Source organism: Dendrobates tinctorius, unplaced genomic scaffold, assembly GCF_039654945.1.
Source record: "Dendrobates tinctorius isolate UK_male_01 unplaced genomic scaffold, ASM3965494v1 ptg000422l, whole genome shotgun sequence".
NCBI classification, from domain to species: domain Eukaryota; kingdom Metazoa; phylum Chordata; class Amphibia; order Anura; family Dendrobatidae; genus Dendrobates; species Dendrobates tinctorius.
In genome coordinates this window covers 1524585-1549988 of record NW_027362086.1, presented here as the reverse complement: position 1 = coordinate 1549988, position 25404 = coordinate 1524585, and the positions used below count along the sequence as shown (strand labels likewise).

The 25404-nt window shown below is 44.6% G+C and overlaps 1 protein-coding gene across 1 annotated transcript in view; it reads right to left on the bottom strand.

Annotated features, from left to right (window-relative positions):
* The window catches only part of CSRP1 (cysteine and glycine rich protein 1), a 347337-nt gene extending 322635 nt beyond the window's left edge, over positions 1–24702 (bottom strand). Inside the window, exons 1-2 of the mRNA XM_073564013.1 lie at positions 24684–24702; positions 20184–20289 (exon numbers count right to left, since the gene is read on the bottom strand). The gene's annotated coding sequence lies outside the window, so the exon portion shown is untranslated. The remainder of the gene's footprint in view (positions 1–20183; positions 20290–24683) is intronic.
* Between the last annotated feature and the right edge of the window lie 702 nt (positions 24703–25404).

Here is a 25404-nt window from a genome sequence, read left to right as displayed (position 1 = left end):
TAGAGATATTCCTTGATGACAACCAGACCACATCACCCACCTTAAACCGGGGACCAATGGTCCTATGCCGGATAGAAAACCGCTGGGCCTTTTCCTGGGAAAGAGACAACTTATCCACCACTTGGTCCCAAATCTGCTGCATTCTCTCCACCACAGTGTCAACCCCTGGACAGGCAGAAGACTCCACCTGCCCTGAAGAAAATCGAGGATGAAACCCAAAGTTACAGAAAAAGGGTGACATCCAAGTGGCAGAACTAGCTCCATTATTTAAAGCAAATTCGACCAAGGGTAAAAATGAGACCCAATCATCCTGATCAGCAGATATAAAACATCTCAAATAAGCCTCCAAAGTCTGGTTTGTTCTCTCTGTCTGCCCATTGGTCTGAGGGTGAAATGCAGAGGAGAAGGACAACGGAATTCCCAACTTGGAACAAAAGGTCCTCCAGAATCTAGAGACAAACTGAACTCCTCTGTCCGATACAATGTTCTCAGGAATCCCGTGCAAGCGGACCACCTGTTGCAAAAACAAGGGCACCAACTCTGAGGAAGATGGCAACTTAGGGAGTAGTACAAGATGGACCATCTTAGAGAATCTATCACAAATCACCCAGATAACAGTCATCCTCTGAAAGACAGGAAGATCAGAAAAAAATCCATTGAAATATGGGTCCAAGGCCTCCTGGGCACCGGCAAGGGCATCAACAACCCACTAGAACGAGAACAAGGCTTAGTTCGAGAGCAAGTCCCACAGGACTGCACAAAATTTCTGACATCACGAGACAAGGCAGGCCACCAAAAAGACCGAGATGGCAGAAAGAACCACCCCCTCACCTAAGATGGTAGCAGGCTTGGTCACAATAGGAGAATCAGCCAAAAAAACTCCTAGAGAGGGCATCAGCCTTAACGTTCTTAGTGCCCGGAAGAAAGGAGACCACAAAATCAAAACATGTGAAAAACAAGGCCCACCTGGCCTGTCTCGGATTCAAGCGTTTAGCCGACTCAAGGTAGATCAAATTCTTGTGGTCAGTGAGGACCACAACTTGATGTCTAGCTCCCTCCAACCAATGTCTCCACTCCTCAAATGCCCACTTCATGGCCAACAGTTCTCGATTCCCCACATCATAGTTGCGTTCCGAAGGAGAGAACTTTCGGGCAAAGAAGGCACAGGGGTTCATTTTAGATGTTGCAGAATCCTTTGGGGACAAAACAGCTCCTGCACCAGTCTCTGAAGCATCAACCTCCACCTGTAATGGAAGTGAGATATCGGGTTGTCTCAAAACCAGTGAAGAAGTGAACCTCCGCTTCAGCTCCTGAAAAGAAGAAACAGCCTCTGGAGACCAATTCAGCAAATCAGCGCCCTTCTTAGTCATATCAGTCAATGGTTTGGCAATAACAGAAAAATTGACTATAAACTTTACGATAAAAATTAGCAAACCCCAAAAACTTCTGGAGAGCCTTAAAAGAAGTGGGTTGAACCCAATCATAAATGGCCTGTACCTTGGCCGGGTCCATTTCAATAGTTGACGGAGACAAAATAAATCCCAAAAATGAAATCCTCTGTACCCCAAAAAGACATTTCGATCCCTTAACATACTGAGAGTTTTCCCTCAAAATCCGGAACACAGTCCGAACATGTTCCACATGAGAGTCTCAATCCCTGGAAAAGATCAAAATATCATCCAAATAGGTGATCAGAAACTTATCCACAAAGTCCCGGAAAATATCATTCATGAAGCACTGGAAGACAGAAGGGGCGTTAGTGAGCCTAAAAGGCATCACCAGGTACTCAAAATGTCCCTCCGGAGTATTAAACGCTGTCTTCCATTCATCCCCATGCTTAATGCGAATAAGATTATACGCCCCCCTGAGGTCAAGCTTGGTAAACCAGCAAGCACCTTCAACTCTAGAAAATAGGTCAGAAATCAAGGGTAACGGATACTGATATTTAACAGTAATTTTGTTAAGGGAGCGATAGTCAATACAGGGCCTTAATGAACAATCCTTCTTGGCCACAAAAAAAAGCAGCACCCAAGGGTGAAGAGGATGGTCTAATATGACCCTTCTCCAACGACTCCTTAATATAAGAACGCATAGCCTCATGTTCGGGTACAGATAAATTAAAAAGTCAAACCTTGGGAAATTTACACCCCGGACTCAGCTCAATTGCACAGTCATAAGTCCTATGAGGAGCAAAGATGCAGACTTACTCTCACTAAACACATCATAAAAATCAGCCAAATAGTCAGGAACCTCATGCGACTGGGGAGAGGTGGAGAAAACAGGAGTGTCACTAAGAGCACACTGACAACCCCAACTCACCACAGACACAGATTTCCAATCCAAAACTGGATTTTGGATTTGCAACCAGGGGAACCCCAGAACGATGGTATCGTGCAAATTATGCAGCACCAAAAATCTGCAATTTTCTTGATGGTCTGGGGCGACCCGCATTACCACCTGGGTCCAAAACTGAGGTTTATTCTTCGCCAAAGGAGTAGCATCAATACCCCTCAAAGGAATAGGCGTCCACAGGGGTGTCATAGGGAAACCACAACGTTTAGCAAAATCCAAATCCATTAGGCTCAAGGCCGCTCCTGAGTCCACAAAGGCTTTAGCGGAAAATGTAGACAGGGAGCAGATCAGAGTAATTGCCAGAAGAAACTTAGGTTGTACACCACCTACAGCAAATGTGTGTACAAAACGTTTCTCTCGTTTAGGGCAGACAGAAATAATATGAGAGGCATCTCCACAGAAAAAACACAGCTTATTATATCTTCTAAACTCCTGACGTTGCGCCCTAGACAAAACTCTATCACATTGCATAGGTTCAGACATTTGTTCAACAGGTGGCAGCATTTCCCCTGTAATTTTACGTTGACGTAAACGCCGATCAACCTGAATGGCTAATGACATAGAATCGTCAAGACCAGAGGGGACAGGAAATCCCACCATAGTATCTTTTACGGTTTCTGACAAACCCATCTGAAAGAGAGCTGCCAAGGCACCATCATTCCAAGTGGTGAGGACCGCCCACTTTCAGAATTTTTGACAGTACAGTTCTGCAGAATCTTGACCCTGGCTCAATGCCAACAGGGTCTTTTCAGCTTGATCAATTGCATTAGGTTCATCATACAACAACCCCAAGGCCTGAAAAAATGCATCCACATTTGTTAGAATAGGATCATCTGGTACTAAAGAAAACGCCCAATCCTGGGGATCGCCACGCAGCAAGGAGATGACAATTTTAACCTGCTGCACAGAGTTCCCCGATGAGTTAGGCTTCAAGGCAAGAAATAATTTACAATTATTCTTAAAATTCAAAAATTTAGACCGATCCCCAAAAAACACATCAGGAGTGGGGATTTTTGGTTCAGCAGCGTGTGAATGAGCAAGATAGGTGGAAATTCTTCGCACTTCAGCAGCAAGCTGCTCCACACGATCAGACAATTGCTTAAACTCCATCAGAAAAAATATTCCTCCTACGGCCTCAGAGAAAAAGAGGAAAAAATATACACACAAAAAAAAAAATTCTGACACTTTTTTTTTTTTTTTCCTTTTAACAATTCCTTCCTGCTTTTGAGTACCCTAGAATCTGCGGTATGGCTGGTGATTCTGTTATGATTGAGTCACCGAGGAAGAAAAAACAAAACACAAGCTCAGCCCAGAAAATCAGAGAGTTTGGAAACTAGCGGATTGCAGACCCCTAATCCTATCACACAACTAGCAGTAGCCATGGAGTGTTCCTACGGTGATCCTAGACACCTCGTCACAGCCGGAGATCTACATAAGCCTAAAGAGACAAAAGGGAAAAACTGACTGCCCCAGAGCAGACCCCAAAGCAATAGGCAGCCCCCAACATATAATGACGGTGAAGCAAGATAAAAACACTAACACAGATAGAAAGATAGGTTGAGCAAACGATGGGGCCCAAGCTAACTAAAAAGGACAGGACAGAAAAGCTGCTGTCTGCAATCCGAAAAAACCCAGCTAAAAATATTACCAACACAACTGATAAAAAAGGACCCTGAAGTCACTAGACTTCAAACACTATATCAGCACTCAGAATATTCTGGAAGCAGAGCAAAAGAGAACACTGATCAAGGAAAAAGAATCCAGCACACCCCCAGCCGAGGATGGCTGAACTCAAAAAACAAGGCAAACAAAACCAAAACTAATAAGTTCAATAGCAGAGCAAAAACTTATCTTTGGGAAGCAGGAATCAGACAGGTCTCCAAGAATCCAGCAGAGAAATCACCAGCGACTCAGAAGGGCGTCGGCTGCCTTATATCCAGTCTGAAGTTCCCGTTACCCAGTCACAATCCACCTGATCAGGTGTTTGGTTTCTTTCATCCAAATCAGCCTCACTACCTTCCTTCACCAGAAGAGGGAGATCCTCGGACACAAAAGGTGAATGAACAGATGAGCTCACAACAGTTGGTTAATGGCTCCCCCGCAGCACACCTTATTATGAAAGAGTCACCGGAGGAGGAAAAAACAAAAATACAAGCTAAGTCCAGAAAACCGGAGAGGTTGGTAGCTAGCGGATTGCAGACCCCTGATCCTATTCTCAACAACTAACAGTAGCCGTGGGGTGTTCCTACAAACCAGTCAAAATCTCATGGAAAAATAGCAGAGCAAAAACTTAGCTTTAGTAGACAGGACTAAACTGGAGGCTAGAGCTCAGAGCAGAGAGGATCACCAGCAACCCAGCAGGGCGTCGGCGGCCTTATATCCACTCAGAGATTCCGGATGTCCAATCACACTCCACCTGTTCAGATGACAGGTTTTTCCCCATCCAAATCAATTTCACTACCTCCTTTCACCAGCAGAGGGAGTTCATCGGACATCAAAGGTGAAGGAGAAAATGAGCTCATAACAACACCTGCTGCTCACACCTGGAGGAGAAGGGGACCGGGATATGGAGGAAATATACACTCACTGGTCGCCTTCCTCCAAGCGGCCAGGAGGGGGCGGCATCTTCGGTGGTATAGAAGATTTGGCGTGAGCCCCGCGGACTATAACACCAGTCTGCTCACTACAGGGACGTACCCCTTCACCTCGGGGAACCCCAGACAGCACCATGGGGATCACCAACTCCACCCACCTGTCTGGTTACGTCCGCCTGTATGAACAAGTCCCGCTCCCCAGCAGCGACTCCAGGGGGCTTTTGCCTGACCCGCAATTTGCCAAAGCCACCATTTTGATTTCCTGGTTACCTGAGCAGAGGCCCCAGACCCTGATAACTGCTGCTGCAGCGGCTCTAACACACCTTGCTGCTCCCCACTCCTCTCAGTGAGGCCCGGCAGCAATTACTCAGCGGTCTCCACATGGCCAAGGCTCACCAAAAAAAATGTAGGGTTGGTGATAATGTCACGGTCACGTGTGTGTCTGGACGCAGCGAGTAACGCAAGGCGAACCCATGTGACGCACATGACCCTGGATACACCACCTCCGTGGGGCGAATTTAAATAATAAACTCATGCTGCTGGATACACCGCCTCCAACTGGCGAATTTAGACATTACACGTATATACAAGTCTGGAAACCCCGCCTCCAGTAAGGCAAATTTAAACAATAAGGGAAACCTGGGAAACATTAACAATGGTGGGCCCTGCGATAGGGAATAGGGAAGTGGAGACCTCCTGAGCTCCCCTGGGCCAGTGTCCCTGCACTCCTAATGTTCCCTATGCCGGTTCCGTACCGGGCGTGCAACAGGAACCTAAAAACCCTAGCTCGTCCTGACCTAAACCCTCACTAGGGAATTGGTCGGTGCGGAAACTAATCCCACCACTGCACTAAGACACACATGAGGAAAGATGACAAAACAGGGGAAACACCACTCAGCTTTTCTCTGTTGCGTATGCTCCTAGCAACAGAGACCACCACCTGTGTGCATCCTTTTAAAAAAAAAACAAACTTTTTTCTCAGAGTCCACCACCAATTGCAGAAGTCCAGTAACAGAGTCCCAAAGATGAGTTCATCTCCTGCCCAAAAAGTCAAGCATGCTTGAATCCAGCTCTCAGCAACCAAGTCCTGCATGCTAAGTGCAACTCTTTCCATAGTCGTCACTCCACCAAGCCATGCAAGCACTTCCTGCCGACACCATAAACTGTGACTCCACCACGTCATGCCACTCGTCCCCTCTGGCTGGGCTGCGCAGGACTCATGTTCAGCTCCTTCCTCCCCCAGGCTTACTTGCAAAATGACACACAATATCACCAACAGTGATTGAACCCATCTGGCTCCCTTTTATAGAGCCTAACACCTGATTTGTAATTGCGTGCACATTAACCCTAAAACTAAGGTGCGATACCACTCACCACTACCGGGCAACTTAGAATGAAACACCACGTGTAATAATTCTAATGGCCACCGGGGGCAATCACATCACTTTGGCACCTAGCCAAAGGAAAAAAAGTTGAACTTTGTCCATTTCAACTGTCAGATCCAGCCTTGATCATGACAGCTGGAGTTAGAATTGGGGGGTTTCCACTGTTTAGGCACATCAGGTGCTCTCCAAATGCAACATGGCATCTGATCTCAATTTCAGCAAATTCTGTGTTGAAAAAGTCAAATGGTACTCCTTCTCTTCTGAGCTCTACCATGCGACAAAACAGTGGTTTACCCCCACATATGGGGTATGAGTGTACTCAGGACAAATTGCACAATAACTCTTGGGGTCCAGTTTTTTCTGTTACCCTTTGGAAAATGGAAATTTAGGGACGAAAATATCATTTTTGTGGAAAAAAATATGATTTTTTATTTTTATGGCTCTACGTTATAAACTTCTGTGGAGCACTTGGGGATTCAAAGTTCTCACCACACATCTAGATAAGTTCCTTGAGGGGTCTAGTTTCCAAAGTGCGGTCACTTTTGCAGAGGTTTCCACTGTTTAGGCACATCAGGGGCTCTCCAAACGCGACATGGCTTCCGATCTCAATTCCAGTCAATTTTGTGTTGAAAAAGTCAAACGGCGCTCCTTCCCTTCCGTGCTCTGCCATGCGCTGAAACAGTGGTTCCCTCCCACATATGGGGTATCAGCGTACTCAGGACAAATTGCACAATAACTTTTGAGGTCCAATTTCTCTTGTTACCCTTGAGAAAATAAAAAAATTGGACCTGAAGTAATTTTTTTGTGAAAAAAAGTTAAATGTTCATTTTTTTTCAAACATTCAAAAAATTTCTGTGAAGCATCTGAAGGGTTAATGAACTTCTTGAATGTGGTTTTAAGCACCTTGAGGGGTTCAGTTTTTAGAATGATGTCACTTTTGGGCATTTTGACTCGTATAGACTCCTCAAAGTGACTTCAAATGTGATGTGGTCCCTAAAAAAAGGCGTTGTAAAAATAAGAAATTGCTGGTCAGCTTTTAACCCCATTTTCACTTCATAACTAAAAAAAAATTGTTTCCAAAATTGTGCTGGTGTAAAGTAAACATGTGGGAAATGTTACTTATTAAGTGTTTTGTGTGCCATACCATATATCTGTGATTTAAGGTCATGAAAAGTAAAAGTTGCAAAATTGTGAAACTTTCAAAATTTTCACAAAATTTTCATTTTTTTCACAAATAAACGCAAGTCATATCAAAGAAATTTTACCACTAACATGAAGTACAATATGTCATGAGAAAACAATGTCAGAATCACCGGGATCCATGGAAGCATTCCAGAGTTATTACCTCATAAAGGGACAGTGGTCAGAATTGTAAAAATTGGCCCAGTCATTAACGTGCAAACCACCCTTGGGGGTAAAGGGGTTAACACATACCACAATTCATGATGCAGAGATATATAGGTGTACAATAGCAAAGATTTCATTTACTTCTTAGATTACATGAGTGATATCTATTGCACAGTATAGTTCTCCATACATGGGCACCACATAGAGCTCAATACAGAATAACGAGCCCCAAATATTGCTCTATACACTATTATGGTTGCCACATAGTGCTCCATACAAAATAATGGATGTTATTTATTGCTCCATACAGTATAATGAGCCACATACAGTGGGGAAAAAAAGTTTTTAGTCAGTCAGCAATAGTGCAAGTTCCACCACTTAAAAAGATGAGAGGCGTCTGTAATTTACATCATAGGTAGACCTCAACTATGGGAGACAAACTGAGAAAAAAAAATCCAGAAAATCACATTGTCTGTTTTTTTTTCATTTTATTTGCATATTATGGTGGAAAATAAGTATTTGGTCAGAAACAAGCAATCAAGATTTCTGGCTCTCACAGACCTGTAACTTCTTCTTTAAGAGTCTCCTCTTTCCTCAACTCATTACCTGTAGTAATGGCACCTGTTTAAACTTGTTATCAGTATAAAAAGACACCTGTGCACACCCTCAAACAGTCTGACTCCAAATTCCACTATGGTGAAGACCAAAGAGCTGTCAAAGGACACCAGAAACAAAATTGTAGCCCTGCACCAGGCTGGGAAGACTGAATCTGCAATAGCCAACCAGCTTGGAGTGAAGAAATCAACTGTGGGAGCAATAATTAGAAAATGGAAGACATACAAGACCACTGATAATCTCCCTCGATCTGGTGCTCCACGCAAAATCCCACCCCGTGGGGTCAGAATGATCACAAGAACTGTGAGCAAAAATCCCAGAACCACGCGGGGGGACCTAGTGAATGAACTGCAGAGAGCTGGGACCAATGTAACAAGGCCTACCATAAGTAACACACTACGCCACCATGGACTCAGATCCTGCAGTGCCAGATGTGTCCCACTGCTTAAGCCTGTACATGTCCGGGCCCGTCTGAAGTTTGCTAGAGAGCATTTGGATGATCCAGAGGAGTTTTGGGAGAATGTCCTATGGTCTGATGAAACCAAACTGGAACTGTTTGGTAGAAACTCAACTTGTCGTGTTTGGAGGAAAAAGAATACTGAGTTGCATCCATCAAACACCATACCTACTGTAAAGCATGGTGGTGGAAACATCATGCTTTGGGGCTGTTTCTCTGCAAAGGGGCCAGGACGACTGATCCGGGTACATGAAAGAATGAATGGGGCCATGTATCGTGAGATTTTGAGTGCAAACCTCCTTCCATCAGCAAGGGCATTGAAGATGAAACGTGGCTGGGTCTTTCAACATGACAAAGATCCAAAGCACACCGCCAGGGCAACGAAGGAGTGGCTTCGTAAGAAGCATTTCAAGGTCCTGGAGTGGCCTAGCCAATCTCCAGATCTCAACCCTATAGAAAACCTTTGGAGGGAGTTGAAAGTCCATGTTGCCAAGCGAAAAGCCAAAAACATCACTGCTCTAGAGGAGATCTGCATGGAGGAATGGGCCAACATACCAACAACAGTGTGTGGCAACCTTGTGAAGACTTACAGAAAACGTTTGACCTCTGTCATTGCCAACAAAGGATATATCACAAAGTATTGAGATGAAATTTTGTTTCTGACCAAATACTTATTTTCCACCATAATATGCAAATAAAATGAAAAAAAAACAGACAATGTGATTTTCTGGATTTTTTTTTCTCAGTTTGTCTCCCATAGTTGAGGTCTACCTATGATGTAAATTACAGACGCCTCTCATCTTTTTAAGTGGTGGAACTTGCACTATTGCTGACTGACTAAATACTTTTTTTCCCCACTGTATATTGCTCCATATAGTCAAATGAGCCCCATATAATGCTACATACAGAATAATGAGTCCCAAATATTGCTCCAAACAGTGTATAATAGGGGTCATACAGGGGTTGGACAAAATAATGGAAACACCTAACGTTTTGGCATCATAATCTTCGAACGTGTTATAAACATGCAAACCACGACATATGGTAATGTTTTGTTGATGATTATTTGTGTTATGTGATATGTATACGTAAATTAACTGTTTGTTTTGCAGAATTGTAAAAACATTGATGAGAACCTGATACCAATGGCAGACCTCTCGGATTTTCAAAGAGGCCAAATTGTTGGTGCTTGTATGGCAGGCGCTAGTGTAACAGAAAGTGCCCGAATGCTTGGCGTGTCAAGAGGTACTGTCTCCAAAGTAATGACTGCATTTGAAAGAGAAGGAAAAACGTCGGCAGCAAAGCACAGGTCCGGCCGAAAGTCGAAGTTGACTGAGAGAAACCGTCGGATTCTAAAGCGAATTGTGAGAGAGGATCGCAAGACCACGGCTCTGAAAATCACTGCTGAGCTCAATGAACACCTACAGAACCCAGTTTCCATGAAAACTGTTCGTCAGGAGCTGCACAAATCTGGATTCCACGGAAGAGCTGCAATTAGAAAACCGCTGCTCTCATTGACAAATGTTTCCAAGTGTTTAGAGTGGTGTAGAAACCTCCAGAATTGGTCCCTCGAGCAGTGGAAACATTTGATACTCTCAGACGAATCATCGTTTACCCTATTTCCGACCTCTGGCCGAGCGTACGTTTGGAGGCAGCCGAAAGAAGCATTCCATCCAGACTGCCTTCTCCCAACCGTAAAACATGGTAGAGGTTCTGTGATGATCTGGGGTGCTATTTCGTGGAGATCCGCCAGGCCAATGATATCCCTTCATGGAAGAATTAACAGCTGAGATTATCTAGGCATTTTGGGCGACCAAGTGCATCCTATGGTTCAAGCACTGTTCCCGGAGGGGAATGCCATCTTTCAGGATGATAATGCACCAATTCATACAGCTAGAATCATTAAAGCATGGCACAAGGAACATTCTAATGAAGTTGAGCTTTTCCTCTTGCCCCCACAATCCCCAGACCTCAACATTATTGAGCATTTAAGGTCGATTTTAGAGATTCAAGTTAGACGTCGATTTCCGCCGCCATCGTCGCTCAAAGAACTGGAGGGTGTTTTAACTGAAGAATGGGCTAAAATTCCTTTGGAAACAATTCACACCTTGTATGAATCCATACCTCGGAGAATTGAGGCTGTAATGGCCGCAAAAGGTGGACCTACACCATATTAAACTAACTTTTGTTGATGTTTCCAGGTGTTTCCATTATTTTGTCCAACCCCTGTATATTGCTCCATACAGAATAATGGACCCCATATAATGCTACGTACAGTATAATGAGTAACATATATTGCTCCATACAGAATAATGAGCCCCATATATTGCTCCATACAGTATATAATCGGCCCCAATATATTGCTCCATACAGTATAATAAGCCCCATATATTGCTCCATACTGTTTAATGGGCCACATATAATGCTCCAAACAGTATAAAGAGCCTCTCATATAATGCTCCATACAGTATAATGAGCCGCATTTATTGCTCTATAAATAATGGGTCCCATATAATGCGCTATACAGTATAGGATGGCCCCAAAGATTATGAGCCATATATTGTTCCATACAGTATAAATAGCCCCATATATTGCTCCATACAGTATTATGGGCACCAGATAATGCTCTACAAAGAAAAATAAACCCCATATATTGCTCCATACAGTATAATGAGCCCCATATATTGCTCCATATATAATAGGCCCCATATAATGTTCCGTACAGTATATCGTGTGCCCCATCCTGCTTCCTGTCACCCGCTACTCTGCCAGCACTGGGTCGGGTTCCCCTGATTCATCAGCCATATAGCAGCTGCGTGGTGTGCTGCTATTAATAATAATAATTTTTTTTCTATAGCGCCAACATATTCTGCAGCACTTTACCTTATAGAGGGGACTTCTACAGACAATAGACATTACAGCATAGCAATAAAAACATAGATCAAAACAGATACCAATAGGAATGAGGGCCCTGCTTGCAAGCTTACAATCTATAAGGGAAAAGGGGAGACACAAAAGGTGGATGGTAACAATTGCTTTTATTGTTTTTATTTTTGGACCATCCCTAGTGTAAGAATCGTGTGTTCCTGTTGCTGCATGAACCAGTTAAGTCTAAATATGTAACAGTACAGACACAAAGGGCTATTAAATGCAAAAAGCATGTGAGAACATGATGTGAGGAACCTGGATATGGTAAAAAAAAAAAATTTTGAAATGAGCCACAGAGGGATATTTAGGTTAGTGCGTTCAGGAGATAGGCCAGTCTGAACAAATGCATTTTTAAGGCATGCTTAATACTGTGGGGATTGGGGATTAATCTTATTAGGCTGGGTTGTGCATTCCAAAGAATTGGCGCGGCACGTGAAAAGTCTTGGAGGCGGGAGTGGGAGGTTCTGATTAATGAAGATGTTAACCTCAGGTCATTAGCACAACGGAGGGCATGGGTAGGGTGGTAGGCTGAGACGATGGAGGAGATGTAGGGTGGTGCTGAGCCATGGAGTGCTTTGTGGGTGAGGGTAATAGGTTTATACTGAATTCTGGAGTGGATGGGTAGCCAATGTAAGGACTGGCACAAGGTAGAGGCATCAGTATAACGATTGGTGAGGAATATGATTCTGGTTCCAGCATTCAGGACGGATTGAAGAGGGGAGAGTTTGGTAAGAGGGAGACCGATTAGTAGAGGGTTACAATAGTCCAGACGAGAATGAATAAGAGAAACAGAAAGAGTTTTTGCAGAGTCGAAAGTAAGAAAGGGTCGAATTTTAGAAATGCTTTTGAGGTGCAGATAACAAGAGCGAGCCAGTGATTGGATGTGGGGGGGTGAATGAAAGCTCAGAATCAAGTATGATCCCAAGACAGCGGGCATGTTGCTGGGGAGTAATGGTGGAACCACACAAGGAAATGGCAATGTCGGGCATAGGTAGGTTAGTAGAGGGAGGAAACACGAGGAGTTCAGTTTTTGACAGGTTCAGTTTCAGGTAGAGGGAGGACATGATGTTAGAGACATCAGTAAGACAATCACTGGTGTTTTCCAAAAAGGCAGGTGTGATACCGGGAGAAGTGTATAATTGAGTGTCATCAGCATAGAGATGGTACTGGAACCCAAATCTACTGATTGCTTGACCAGCAGGGGCAGTATGCAAAGAAAAGAGGAGGGGGCCTAGAACTGATCCTTGAGGAACCTCAACAGTAAGGGGAAGATGAGAGGAGAAGGAGCCAGCAAAAGATACAGTAAAGGAGCGGTCAGAGAGATAGGAGGAGAACCAAGAGAGAACGGTGTCCTTGAGGCCAATGGAACGGAGCATAGTGAGGATGAGCTGATGAACCACAGTGTCGAATGCTGCAGAGAGATCCAAGAGAATTAGCATGGAGTAGTGACCATTAGATTTAGCTGTTAGAAGATCATTAGAGTCTTTAGTGAGGGCAGTTTCAGTAGAGTGTAGAGAGCGGAAACCGGATTGTAGAGGGTCGAGGAGAGAGTTAGCTGAGAGATAGAGGATAGGTTGGTTGTGGACCAGGTGTTCCAGGAGTTTAGAGATGAAGGGAAGATTAGAGACAGGTCTATAGTTAGCGGCACAGTTTTGGTCGAGGGATGGTTTTTTAAGTAATGGCTGTATGATGGCATGAATAAATGAGGAAGGAAAGATACCAGAAAAGAGAGAGAGGTTAAATATTTTAGTTAGTGGTGATAGCAGGGGAAAGGGACTGGAGGAGATGTGATGGAATGGGGTCACTGGGGCAAGTGGTAGGGCGAGAAGATGCAAGGAGCCTGATTACTTCTTCTTCTGTTACTGGTTCAAAATCAGAGAGTGAGCTAGATGCAGTGGGGGAGGGAGGACAGTGCATGGTATGAGGGGATTGGGAGCTAATTTCCTGCCGGATATGGTCAATTATTTCTTTGAAATAATTAGCCTGATCGTCAGCATGGAGATCCGTAGTTGGGGCCTGCACTCTTGGGTTAAGTAGGGAATGAAAAGTGTCAAAGAGACATTTCGGTTTATTGGATAGTGAGGTGATGAGGGTGATGTAATAGGTTTGTTTTGAGAGGTGAAGGGCAGTGTTGTATGTTTTAAGCATAAATTTATAATAGATTAAATCTTCGGGTAGATTGGATTTTCTCCACAGACGTTCGGCGCACCTGGAACACCGCTGTAGGAAACGTGTTTGCAGCGTGTGCCAGGGTTCTCGCCATCTGTGCCCGGTTGATCTATGTATAGGAGGTGCAATTTCATCCAGGGCACTTTGAAGTGTTTGATTGTAATGCTTCAGTGCAGAATCAGGACATGAGAGGGAGGAGATGGGGGCCAATGATGACTGCAAGTTTTTCATAAGATTCTGGGTGTTAATGGCCTGTATATTTCTAAAAGTGTGGAACGTGGGGGTGACCTGGGCGAGATGGCAGTTCTTGATAGAGAATGATAGAAGGTTGTGGTCAGAGAGCGGGACAGGGGAGTTTGTGAAATCATCCACTGAGCAAAGCCGGGAGAAGACCAAGTCGAGGGAGTTTCCGTCTTCATGCGTGGGGGAGTTAGTATGCTGCGAGAGGTCAAAAGAGGAGGTTAGAGATAAAAGGTGAGAAGCAGATGGTGAGAGGGGAAGGGAAATGGGAATGTTGAAGTCTCCCATGATGAGGGTGGAGATGTCACAGGAGAGATAGTGTGGAAGCCAGGTGGCAAAGTGATCCAGAAACTGATGTGAGGGACCTGGAGGACTATACACCACCGCTACTCACATGGAGAAGGGGACATAGAGTCTGACAGCATGGACCTCGAAAGAAGGAAAGACAAGTGATTGTACTTGAGGGATAACCTGAAAGGTACAGGTGGGTGATAGGAGCAGACCAACGCCTCCACCTGCTCTGTTGTCCAATCGTGGGGTATGAGAGAAGTGTAGTTCACCATATGAAAGCAGCAGCGGTGGTGTCTGACTGCTGGATCCAGGTTTCAGTAAGAGCCAGAAAGTTAAGAGAATCGGAAAGGAAGAAGTCATGGATGAAGGAGAGTTTATTACACATTGAGCGAGAATTCCAAAGGGCACAATTAAGAGAGATAGAAGGCATGCAGGGAATATTAATAAGATTACAGGGGTTTCTGAGTGTAGCAGTTGAGGGGTTTGACTTACTATAACATGAGGGGCCGGGTTGGGAGAGATATCTCCTGCGACTAGGAGAAGGATGATAGAAAGAGTGAGCAGATGGTTAAGTGATTTGTGAGAGCGTCTCGTGTGTTTTATGGTGCAAGTGAAAGGATCTATGCTGTTTAGCAATGTGAAAAGAGTGTGAGTGCTATACATAGGAGATGAAAGGACAGAGGGGCTGATATGGATGGAGTGAAAAGAGTTAATGCAAGGGTGGTGGATGTGAGTGAATACAGCTGCCAGGATATAAATTATACAAATGCATATGGTATATATTTTTGGTAATCCAAATGTACAGGGAATAGATTTATTAATTTGTCTTACCTGTCTCCTGCCCTGTCTTCCATGTTATAACTGCCCGTACTTTGATATATGTACTTCGATTACATGTACCTAAATCCCCCCCTGCATAAATGCGTCCCCATGCTAGCTCTGAATTTATAGAAGGCGAGTTCTAAGATCTTCCTTTTTTTCCCCTCACTCGTTAACTATTAGCGACACGCCACAGGCTGGGGGCCCCTGGGGCAGCGGGGACCCTAGGCAGCTGCCGGCTTTGTTTGTCAGCAGATTTCAGTGCCTGGTGCCAGTCTGACTCTGTTCAAGATACCATTGAATAGAATAGTGGAACTTGGCACTGTAGGTTTGTTCTGCATCATTCAGCCAGTGCATTTGTATCTCAGTGGAGAAGGCATGAAGATGTCATTACAGTGTTCCTGCTGCACATTACACATACAACAGAAATGCATCGGAGACACAGGGATAAGGTGAGTAAAGATAATTAGTTCAGATTTGTCCACAGTGAGCTTGAGGAAGCGAGAGAGAAGAAGGAGGATATGGTTGATAGACGCTCTGGAATTCTCGACAACAGATAGGTGACATCTGGGCCAGATAGGTAGATCTGAGTGTCATCAGCATATAGATGATACTGGAAGGCATAGGACTTTATGAGTTGTCCCAGGCCAAGGGTATAGATTGAGACGAAAAGAGGTCCTAGGAGATTGCCTTGAGGCACACCAACAGAAAGAGAGCGAGATGAGGAGGTAGTGAGAGTAGGAAACGCTAAATGTGCAGTTGGTAAGGTATGAGGAGTTCAAGGATAGGACAAGGTCTTTGACACCAAAGGAAGAGATGATCTGTAGTATGAGGCAGTGGTCAACTGTGTTGAAGACAGAGGACAGGTCTAGAAGGAGGTGTATAAAGAATTGTCTGTTAGCTTTGGCTGTAAGTAAGTCGTTAGTAAGTTTGGTCAGGGCAGTCTCAGTGGAATGGTGGGGAGTGGGGACGGAATCCAGATTGTAGGTTGTTGAAGAGCGAGTTAGATGCAAAGTGAGAGGAAAGTTCAGCGTGGACACGCTGCTCAAGGAGTTTGGAAGCAAATGGTAGCAAAGATATGGGGTGATAGCTGGACATGGCACTCGGGTCAAGGGATGGCTTTTTGATGATAGGTGTGATTGTGGCATGTTTGAAAGAGGAGGGAAGGTACCAGAAGTTATTGTTAGACTGGTTAGGGATGGGATAGGGATGGGATAAGTATGGTGGTGAGGATGGGAAGCAGATGGAAAGGGATGGGGCCAAGTGCACAAGTGGTGAGGTGTGATTTGGAGAGAAGAGGAAGCTCTCCTTCAGTGATTTTTGAGAGGAAAGTTTTGCGGTTAGGGCATTGGTCTGATATTCAAAGGGGTTGTGGTAGTTATACACATCTGTGACTGTAGCCTTGAGCTATGACCCAGACTGCTCTACACTGTAGTTAGGACTTGGAGAAGGCCCAATTTGGACTTTTTCTATGGGGCACCATGATTTCTATATATGCCTGTGTAAGGGGTTGAGAGTTTTATCCCTTTAAATCTCCATATTGCTATTATGTATATATATATATATATATACACTATTCCGTTGTAGCGGACTAACATCTATTTCTTGTTGCTGCATTATGTATTTATTAGGTGTTATGTTTCTACACCACGTAGTCATATTAGGGACAGTGCAGTTTGGGTCACGGTCACTAGATAGAGCACTGAGTCCACTACTTGGTAGCTATAGTTGTAGTACATATAAGATTTAACTGTAGGAGTGGTTAGCTGGGGAATAAGTCAGGAAGATCCTCCTATTGTAATCAGTCAGGGGACTGACCCTTGTGTGCTCGGGTGGGCTATATGCCCGAGCTGCCTAACTACCCCGTAACATTGAAGCATGTTCCCAGCCATCCATGGGGGTACTTAGAGAAGAACAAGGTACAGCAGAGCCAACAGTAGAGAGGAAAAGCAGGAAATAGAGGAAGAGTGAAGGTCACTGTAAAAGTGTACGGGCAGGTCACTCCAGAATGTGGCGGATACCCCGTGGGCCTGACCTCTGATGTCCGGGGTGAAACGGACGGGAGAAAGCTTCACCATGGTAACGCTTGACAGGGAGGACACTGGGGGGTTATTTGAGACGCTCCGTCCCGCGGAAACACTTAGTGACGCAAGGAACAGTGAAGGGAAAGAAGAAGTAATGTGCCGTCTTTACTGTGATGAAAGCTGGAAACTACGTGAATGTGCTGTGTCCTGAGGTAAATAAATTTGTTCAGTTGAGAGTCGCACTGGACTGTGTCTCTTTTCATTGTGATCCAGGATCAGCTTCAAGCCAGCACAGCAAGGAAGATGCTGACAGCAACGTGAGTACCGATTGTATCATGCAAGACAAGAGGTACCGTTTTCCTGTAGAGGGTGGCCAGGGTATACAATGCCCGAGAAACTCAGCCACGACTACTGCCCTGGCCGACCTTTACACCTGAATGCAGCAGTTTTTGTTCACTATCTGGGAAAGAATGGCATGTGACATCTTTCTTTTGTGCTTCATGATTGCTTGCATAACCACTGACAAATTTTTCCACATTTCTAAAAACAATACTCCTAATACTAACACTCTCAAAATATTTTTTTACCAAACTTTGTCTCTCTTCTCTAACCAGATATCTAGCAAAATGCACACACTAACTTATTAGACATCAATCAAAAAATCTACAACCCCCATAAATATTAACAGGGAACCTACTGTGCCTCCGATAATACATAACGCAAACTTTACTTCCCATCAACTCACTCCTGCTTCATGCTAAGTAAGGTTTAGTTCACACTTGCGTTTGGGTAGAGTGCGTTGAGCTGCGTACTTCCTACCTTAAGCTCCGCCTACTTACACACTTCTTTAACATTGAGTACGCAGGGACATGCGTTGTATGTGTCTGCGTGCGTTGTTTTGACGTGCACACCGAACGCAACATGTTATATTTCTGTTCGGTCGGCAGACACGTCAAAACGACACATGCAGACGCATCCACATACAACGCATGTCCCTGTGTACCCAATGATAAAGATGGGTACGCAGGACGCATGCGGAAGTAGGCGAAGCATAGGCGGAGCTTATGGGAAGAAGTACGCAGCCCTACGCAGACCAGTCGAAATGCTAATGTGAACCCAGCCTAATACCAGGTGGAACTCCAGCTTTGTGACTCATTTGCACCTGGAAATGCAACCTACAAAGGGGGCTTCGCAAATGAATCAGTGGAAAGTTCCTGTGATTAACATAGGTAGTTAGTAACCTGTGACTATATGTTCCACACATTTTTTTGCCACCACAATAGATAGGTAGTACAAAATTCAAATATATATATATATATATATATAGCATAAAGCATATGGTAAGGGGTTGATGATTTTGGGTGGGGGATAAAAGGCTGTACCTAAACTGCACTTAGCTTCTTAACCACCTAATACGACCAATATGTCTTTTTACTGACCTGAGATGTATGTGAATAGCATCTTCCGACAGCAGAGGACAATTCAGCAGCTATCAGTTGTGCAATATAGCTGACAACTTGCAACCATCAGTATTGGCACTGACCATGGCCGTTTAACCCCTTAGATGCTGCTGTCAATATTGACTACAGCATCTAGATGGTTGACAGAATGTATGGGCTCCCTTCTTAATCCCATCGGCATTCTGAAATTATGAGGTCCTGATGGCTACCATTGCAATTCACAGCCAAATAATGGCCTTAGCGTCTGCTGGATATAGTAACCTATTCAGAAGTTGGAAATATTTAGGTGGTAAAAATATTATTTTTCTTTCCTGCCATGCTAATTTTCATTAATTCCTGAAAAGCACCTGAATGGTTAATAAAGTACCTGACAGCAAATTTGAATATATTGAGGGATGCTGTTTTTAAAAGGGTATCACATTTGGAGGTTTTCCAATATATAGCCCCCCAAAGTCATCAATACTGAACAGGTCCCTAAAAAAATACATTTTGTAAATTTCCTTGAAAAAATGAAAAATCACTTCTACATTTTTGATCCTTCTAAAGTGCTAACAAAATAAAAAGAACATTTCACAAATGGTGCTGATGTAAAGCAGACATGAGGGAAAAGTTATTTATTAATGTTTTGTGTGATATGATTATCTGTTTTAAAGGGATAATCATTCAAAGTTTGACAATTGCAAATGTTTAGAAATTTCTATGTTTTGTGTTTATTTATCAAAAATATCAACCTAAATTTACCATTATCGTAAAATACAATGTGTCTCGAAAAAAACAATCTAAAAAATCACTGGGATGTGTTAAAATATTCCAGAGTTATTACCACATAAAATGACACTGGTCAGATTTAAAAATAAATTGGCCACTTGACAAAGTGACCAAAAAGTGAATAAAGTCAGAAAAAAACACTCCTAATGCAAAATAGCTTACTATTAAAATACTGAATCCATTTTATTTTCAAAGTGTTCCTTCCCGCAAGGCTGTAACCTACAGCACATGCATTGACATCTGTAGTGTCAGTATATGCTCACACTAGAGGCATCCACGGCCCCATTCCTATGTACACTCTGTATCCTTCTTGGACAGTTCTTTCCAACTATGCTGATAGGCTCCGGAAACTCCACGCCTATTCAGGAAGGCTTCAGAATGTCTAACTATGTCTATAAAAGGTAGCCTCATTCCACTGGAGTAGCTGGTTTATGCAATCCCCAGTCCTTTCACGCCCAACTAGGAAACGAAGAATTTAGCAGTCTGCTACAGCTGAGCATTGAAATGCTTCCTACTTTTTATTACTAAAATGCCAGAATTTCTATTTTTTTAAAACTTCAAGGAACAAGTATCCGTTACAGCCAGTGTAATGCTATAATTCAGCCGTGGAGTAACTCAGCATTTGCAAGCAATCATAACAGTTACACATGACATATCTTCTCTGTATCTATAGCCGTCTGACCTATCAAGTTCTTATCGAGCAGTAATCAAATATGTAGAGTTATGATACGTACCTGAGTGTGAATGGCTTCTTAGGTTGTCTCGATCACTTTGCTGCCTTTGTTCTAAAGGAGTGACTTGTCTCCTTTTAAATAGTGTGGTCCACAAACTGGTTGTGACCTTATAGGGGAAGAAAGAGGAAAAAAAATCTGACAGAAATGTACGGGAGGAGGGAGGCCAGACGAGACAGACACATCCTACACTGGCTTTGCAGCTAGACTTAATTCTGCAGTTTAGGCAAGTTTCACATTAATTATTGCAGATTATATCATAGAAGGTTATTTCAAATTTGAGTCGAAATAAAGTGCAGCACACAGCCCTCTCCTTCCTACCAATACTACAGACCCAATGTTTAGGGTACGTTCACACTAGGCATTTTTTTCAGTGTTTTTTCCTGCTGCAAAACCTGATCTCTTGGCAGGAAAGAAGCTGTAGAAAAAAAGCATGTTGTCATTGTTTTTTTCCTGGGTTTTTTATGTGTTTTTTTTGCAGTGCTTTTGACATGCTAGATCTGTCTCTTGTGCATGCGGATGAATTGTGGTGTTGAAAAAAAAAAGTCCTATTTCATAGAATCATGTTTTGGCACAAATAGCGCAGCAAAACACGATACTTGCATTTTTGGTTGTATTTTTTCAGTGTTTTTTTCCCGCCCATTCAAGTCAATGGGTAAAAAACGCTGAAAGAACTGACATCAGGCTCGGACTGGCCCATAGGGGAACAGGGGAATCCCCAGGTGGGCCCCTGTGCAGATCTGGGCCCCCAACCCCACTGTTTGGCCAGTATTTGGCATAATTCACTTGATTCACTCTGTACAGAAAGAAACAGCATCTCATCATTCAGTAACCAAACTACCCAGTGTATTATTATATAGAGATAGAGGTAAATTTGTGAAAGAGGGTATTGTAATATTTGTATTCAGGTGAAAAGTGGGCCCCCAAAAGTCAATGTTACTGGTGGGCCATTGACACCCCAGCCCGACACTGAGTGATATGCTTTATGTCCAAAAAACCATGCACAAAATATTGATGACAAAAAAAATCAATAAGTGTGCATGAGATTTTTTAAATCTCATAGGCTTTGCTGGTACTTTAAAATGCAGCTGAAAAGTGGCATCAAAACACGCAGCAAAAACGCCCAGTGTAAACTTAGCCTTAAACCTAAACTTGACAAATCTTTTATAAGTCAGCGATGCCCATCATACTACAGATCCAGAATTGTGTTGCAGTTTCTGTTTATAACCACAATGGAGATGTAAATACTACCTAATGGACCATTCACACTTTATTTTTCTTTTTTGTAAAGGAAAAATTAACAATTTTTATCAGTTCAACTGATGTGATTTGCATGTTTTTGGTATCTGTGTATGGTTTTTACCATTTGTGCCATCAGTTTTTCACATATAAGAAAAACTATTGGCATTTTCTAAAGCTGTCCCAGCATTAGTCAGGGAAAAACAGCGTATAGATGCAACTGTCATGAATTTGGTGTGCTGACCATTTTTTCTTTCTGGACCCGCGAGTAATGGGCGGTGCTTGATTTAAAACTCGAATCCCCTCACGGTAACTTTGGTGCCTGTTATGCAACCAATAAGCATGCAAGGATTGCCTGTGAGTCACTGTAATGCTTTAGCCATCTTGATTGTGGCATTATTGTGATTGGCTGGTCATCTGACATCAGCAGAGATTATAAAAGGTGCCGCCTGGCTCAGCACACTGATGACATTGCATGGCTCTGTGACACTTCATTTTGAAGGGAGAGAGTGCTTGTCTAGTCCTGTGTGCTAAGTATAACGAATCAAAGACCTTTAGTATAGATACTGGTGCTGAAGCTGAGTCATCATACTAATAGCCCTTCTAAAGGCTTGTAAGGGGGTGGTGTTGCTATGGACAGTAAGAGACACGCTGCCACTTTAAGAGACAGCATCCCCTTGACTGGTGTGATGGTATGTTCTGCTCTCCCCTGCAAAAGACTGTTTGTTGTTCTGCCAAGACTGGAGAAAGGTGGGGTCAATCCTGTGTGTGCGTTCTGAGCTGAAGATTCTGCAGAGGTCTGCTGTGCTTGGAGCTGTGAGAAGAGGACGCACAGCCTGAGACTAACTGAAGATTGTATAGACTCTTATGGATAACTAAAGTGGCTGTCCTCTGCTATCTTGAGAAACCACAAAGAGACCAAGAAATGAATCTATAGTTTCCAGGACTCTCAAGCAAGGAAAAGACCATGTTTCACAGAACTTCCAGACAGACGTGCACACCATCGTATAGGATTGCTGGGGGCCCCGGGACTGAACTGAGTTCCCAATGTTACTGTGAGTTTAACCCCATTTCATGCACATGTTAGGGCCTAGGATAGGCTTCAATAGACAGAGCACGGGACCCAAAACATCAGGAGGTGCTGGTCCAGGTGGTACAAGACTTGTTTCTTGTCAATGTGCAAGACAAATTAACTCATATGGAGCAATGAATGGGAGCTCTGTCTACTGAACGTCCCTACTCGGCTGTGTCGGCCCTGCCCGACGCCTGCCGTGGGAGAACAACTGTCTGACCCATCATATTCATACAACCATTCTTTGGCCCAACCGAGAAGAGATCAGTGGGTGCAAGCTCCTTCCTGGCAGGTTCGAGGTGCCCACCCGGCGAGGAAGAGGCATCGAATGCTGGGAATGTGGAGGACGGGGGCACCTTGCCAGAGACTGTCGGAATTATGCTCAAAGCCAGCAACAGCCACAGTTAAACTACCGACCCCTGCAGTAACGTGGCATTCTGCGGGGGGAGGCAAGGAGAGAGGCCGCTACTTATCATAATGAACACTTGATTGCTGGGAGTCCCATCCTGCGTGTCATGCCCATCATGTCTGTTATGCTGCATAATCCCTGGAGCAGTGTGCATGCGCACCTCATGACTGCTATGCTGCATGACCCCTGGAGCAGTGTGCACGTGCACCTCATGACTGATATATTGCATGATCCCTGTAGCAGTGTGCATGTGCATCTCATGACTGTTACGCTATATGACCCCTGGAGTAGTGTGTATGCGCATCTCATGACTGTTATGCTGTATGACCCCTGGAGCAGTGTCCATGCGCATCTCATGACTGTTATGCTGCATGACCCCTGTAGCAGTGTGCACGTGCACCTCATGACTGTTATGCTGCATGACCCCTGGAGCAGTGTGCATGCGCATCTCACGACTGTTATTCTGCATGACCCCTGGAGCAGTGTGCACGTGCACCTCATGACTGTTATGCTGCATGACTCTTGGAGCAGTGTGCACGCGCACCTCATGACTGTTATGCTGCATGATCTCTGGAGCAGTGTGCACGCGCACCTCATGACTGTTATGCTGCATGATCCCTGGAGCAGTGTACATGTGCATCTCATGACTGTTATGCTGCATGACCCCTGGAGCAGTGTGCATACGCATCTCACGACTGTTATTCTGCATGACCCCTGGAGCAGTGTGCATGCGCATCTCATGACTGTTATGCTGCATGACCCCTGGAGCAGTCTGCATGCGCATCTCATGACTGTTATGCTGCATGACCCCTGTAGCAGTGTGCACGTGCACCTCATGACTGTTATGCTGCATGACCCCTGGAGCAGTGTGCACGCGCACCTCATGACTGTTATGCTATATGACCCCTGGAGCAGTGTGCATGCGCATCTCATAACTGTTATTCTGCATGACCCCTGGAGCAGTGTACATGCGCATCTCATGACTGTTATGCTGCATGACCCCTGTAGCAGTGTGCACGTGCACCTCATGACTGTTATGCTGCATGACCCCTGGAGCAGTGTGCACGCGCATCTCATGAATGTTCTGCTGCATGATCCCTGGAGCAGTGTGCATGCGCACCTCATGACTGTTATGCTGCATGATCCCTGGAGCAGTGGGCAAGCGCACATCATGACTGGTATGCTATATGACCCCTGGAGTAGTGTGCATGTGCATCTCATTACTGTTATTCTGCATGATCCTTGGAGCAGTGTGCATGCGCATCTCATGACTGTTATGCTGCATGACCCCTGGAGCAGTGTGCACGCGCACTTCATGACTGTTAAGCTTGCTATGCTGCTTGACCCCTGGAGCAGTGTGCACGCGCACCTCATGACTGTTATGCTGCATGATCCCTGAAGCAGTGTGCATGCGCACCTCATGACTGTTATGCTGCATGATCCCTGGAGCAGTGTGCATGCGCACCTCATAACGGTTATGTTATATGACCCCTGGAGCAGTGTGCATGCGCATCTCATGACTTTTATTCTACATGACCCCTGGAGCAGTGTGCATGCGCACCTCATGACTGTTATGCTGCATGATCCGTGGAACAGTGTGCATGCGCACCTCATGACTGTTATGCTGCATGACCCCTAGAGCAGTGTGCATGCACACCTCATCTCATGGCTGCCTGCCATTGCTGGTGCCCACTCGTACTCTACCTCATGGCTGTCCGCCATTGCTTGTGCACACATCTGTTACCTCTCATGGCTGTGCGCCATCGCTAGTGTGCACGTGTACCTTATGGCTGCATGCTGTTGCTGCGTGCGCGCCCAGCTCTGCTCTGCCTGCTGTGGTTCTCTCTATGGTCCTGGAGGACCAGACCATGTGATCCTCTCTATGATCCTGGAGGACTCGACCTGGAAGTCCTCCTCTGGTCCTGACCCGGAAGTTCAGGTGCTAATGCCCTATATCAGACCGCCCCTTCCTATGGTCGGGGCCTGAGTATCATGTTGCTTCCCTGCTAGGCTGTTTGTTCCTGCTTGGTCGCTCCCTGTATTCTGTGCCCCTGCACTCTGCCCTGTTGTGCTTCTCTGCACACGCTCTGTTCTTGGACTCTGCCTATTGTCCTGTGCCATGTCTTGTGTTGTCTTTTGTGCTATGTTTTGTCTTTGCTATTCTTAGACTTGTAGTTCTCTTTATGTGCTCTGTCTGAACCCGGCTCTGTGCTCTGGCATACGTTCCGCTTTTCCTTTGTACCCAGCTCTGTGCCTCAGCATACGTTCCGCTACCTGTCTATACTCTGCTCTATTTCTCTGACCTGGCTCTGGGCTCTAGCATACGCTCCGCTTCTCTTTCTTGTACCCGGCTCTGTGATTCTGCCTACGTTCCACTCCTTGTTCTGTACTTTGCCTAGCCTTGCCTTGTTTCTTCATGTGCCCTTTACACGCGCCTGACCTTCCCTTGCCCGCCTGTTTGTGCCTCAGCCATGCCCGCCTTAGCTGTGCCCGCCGGCTTGTGC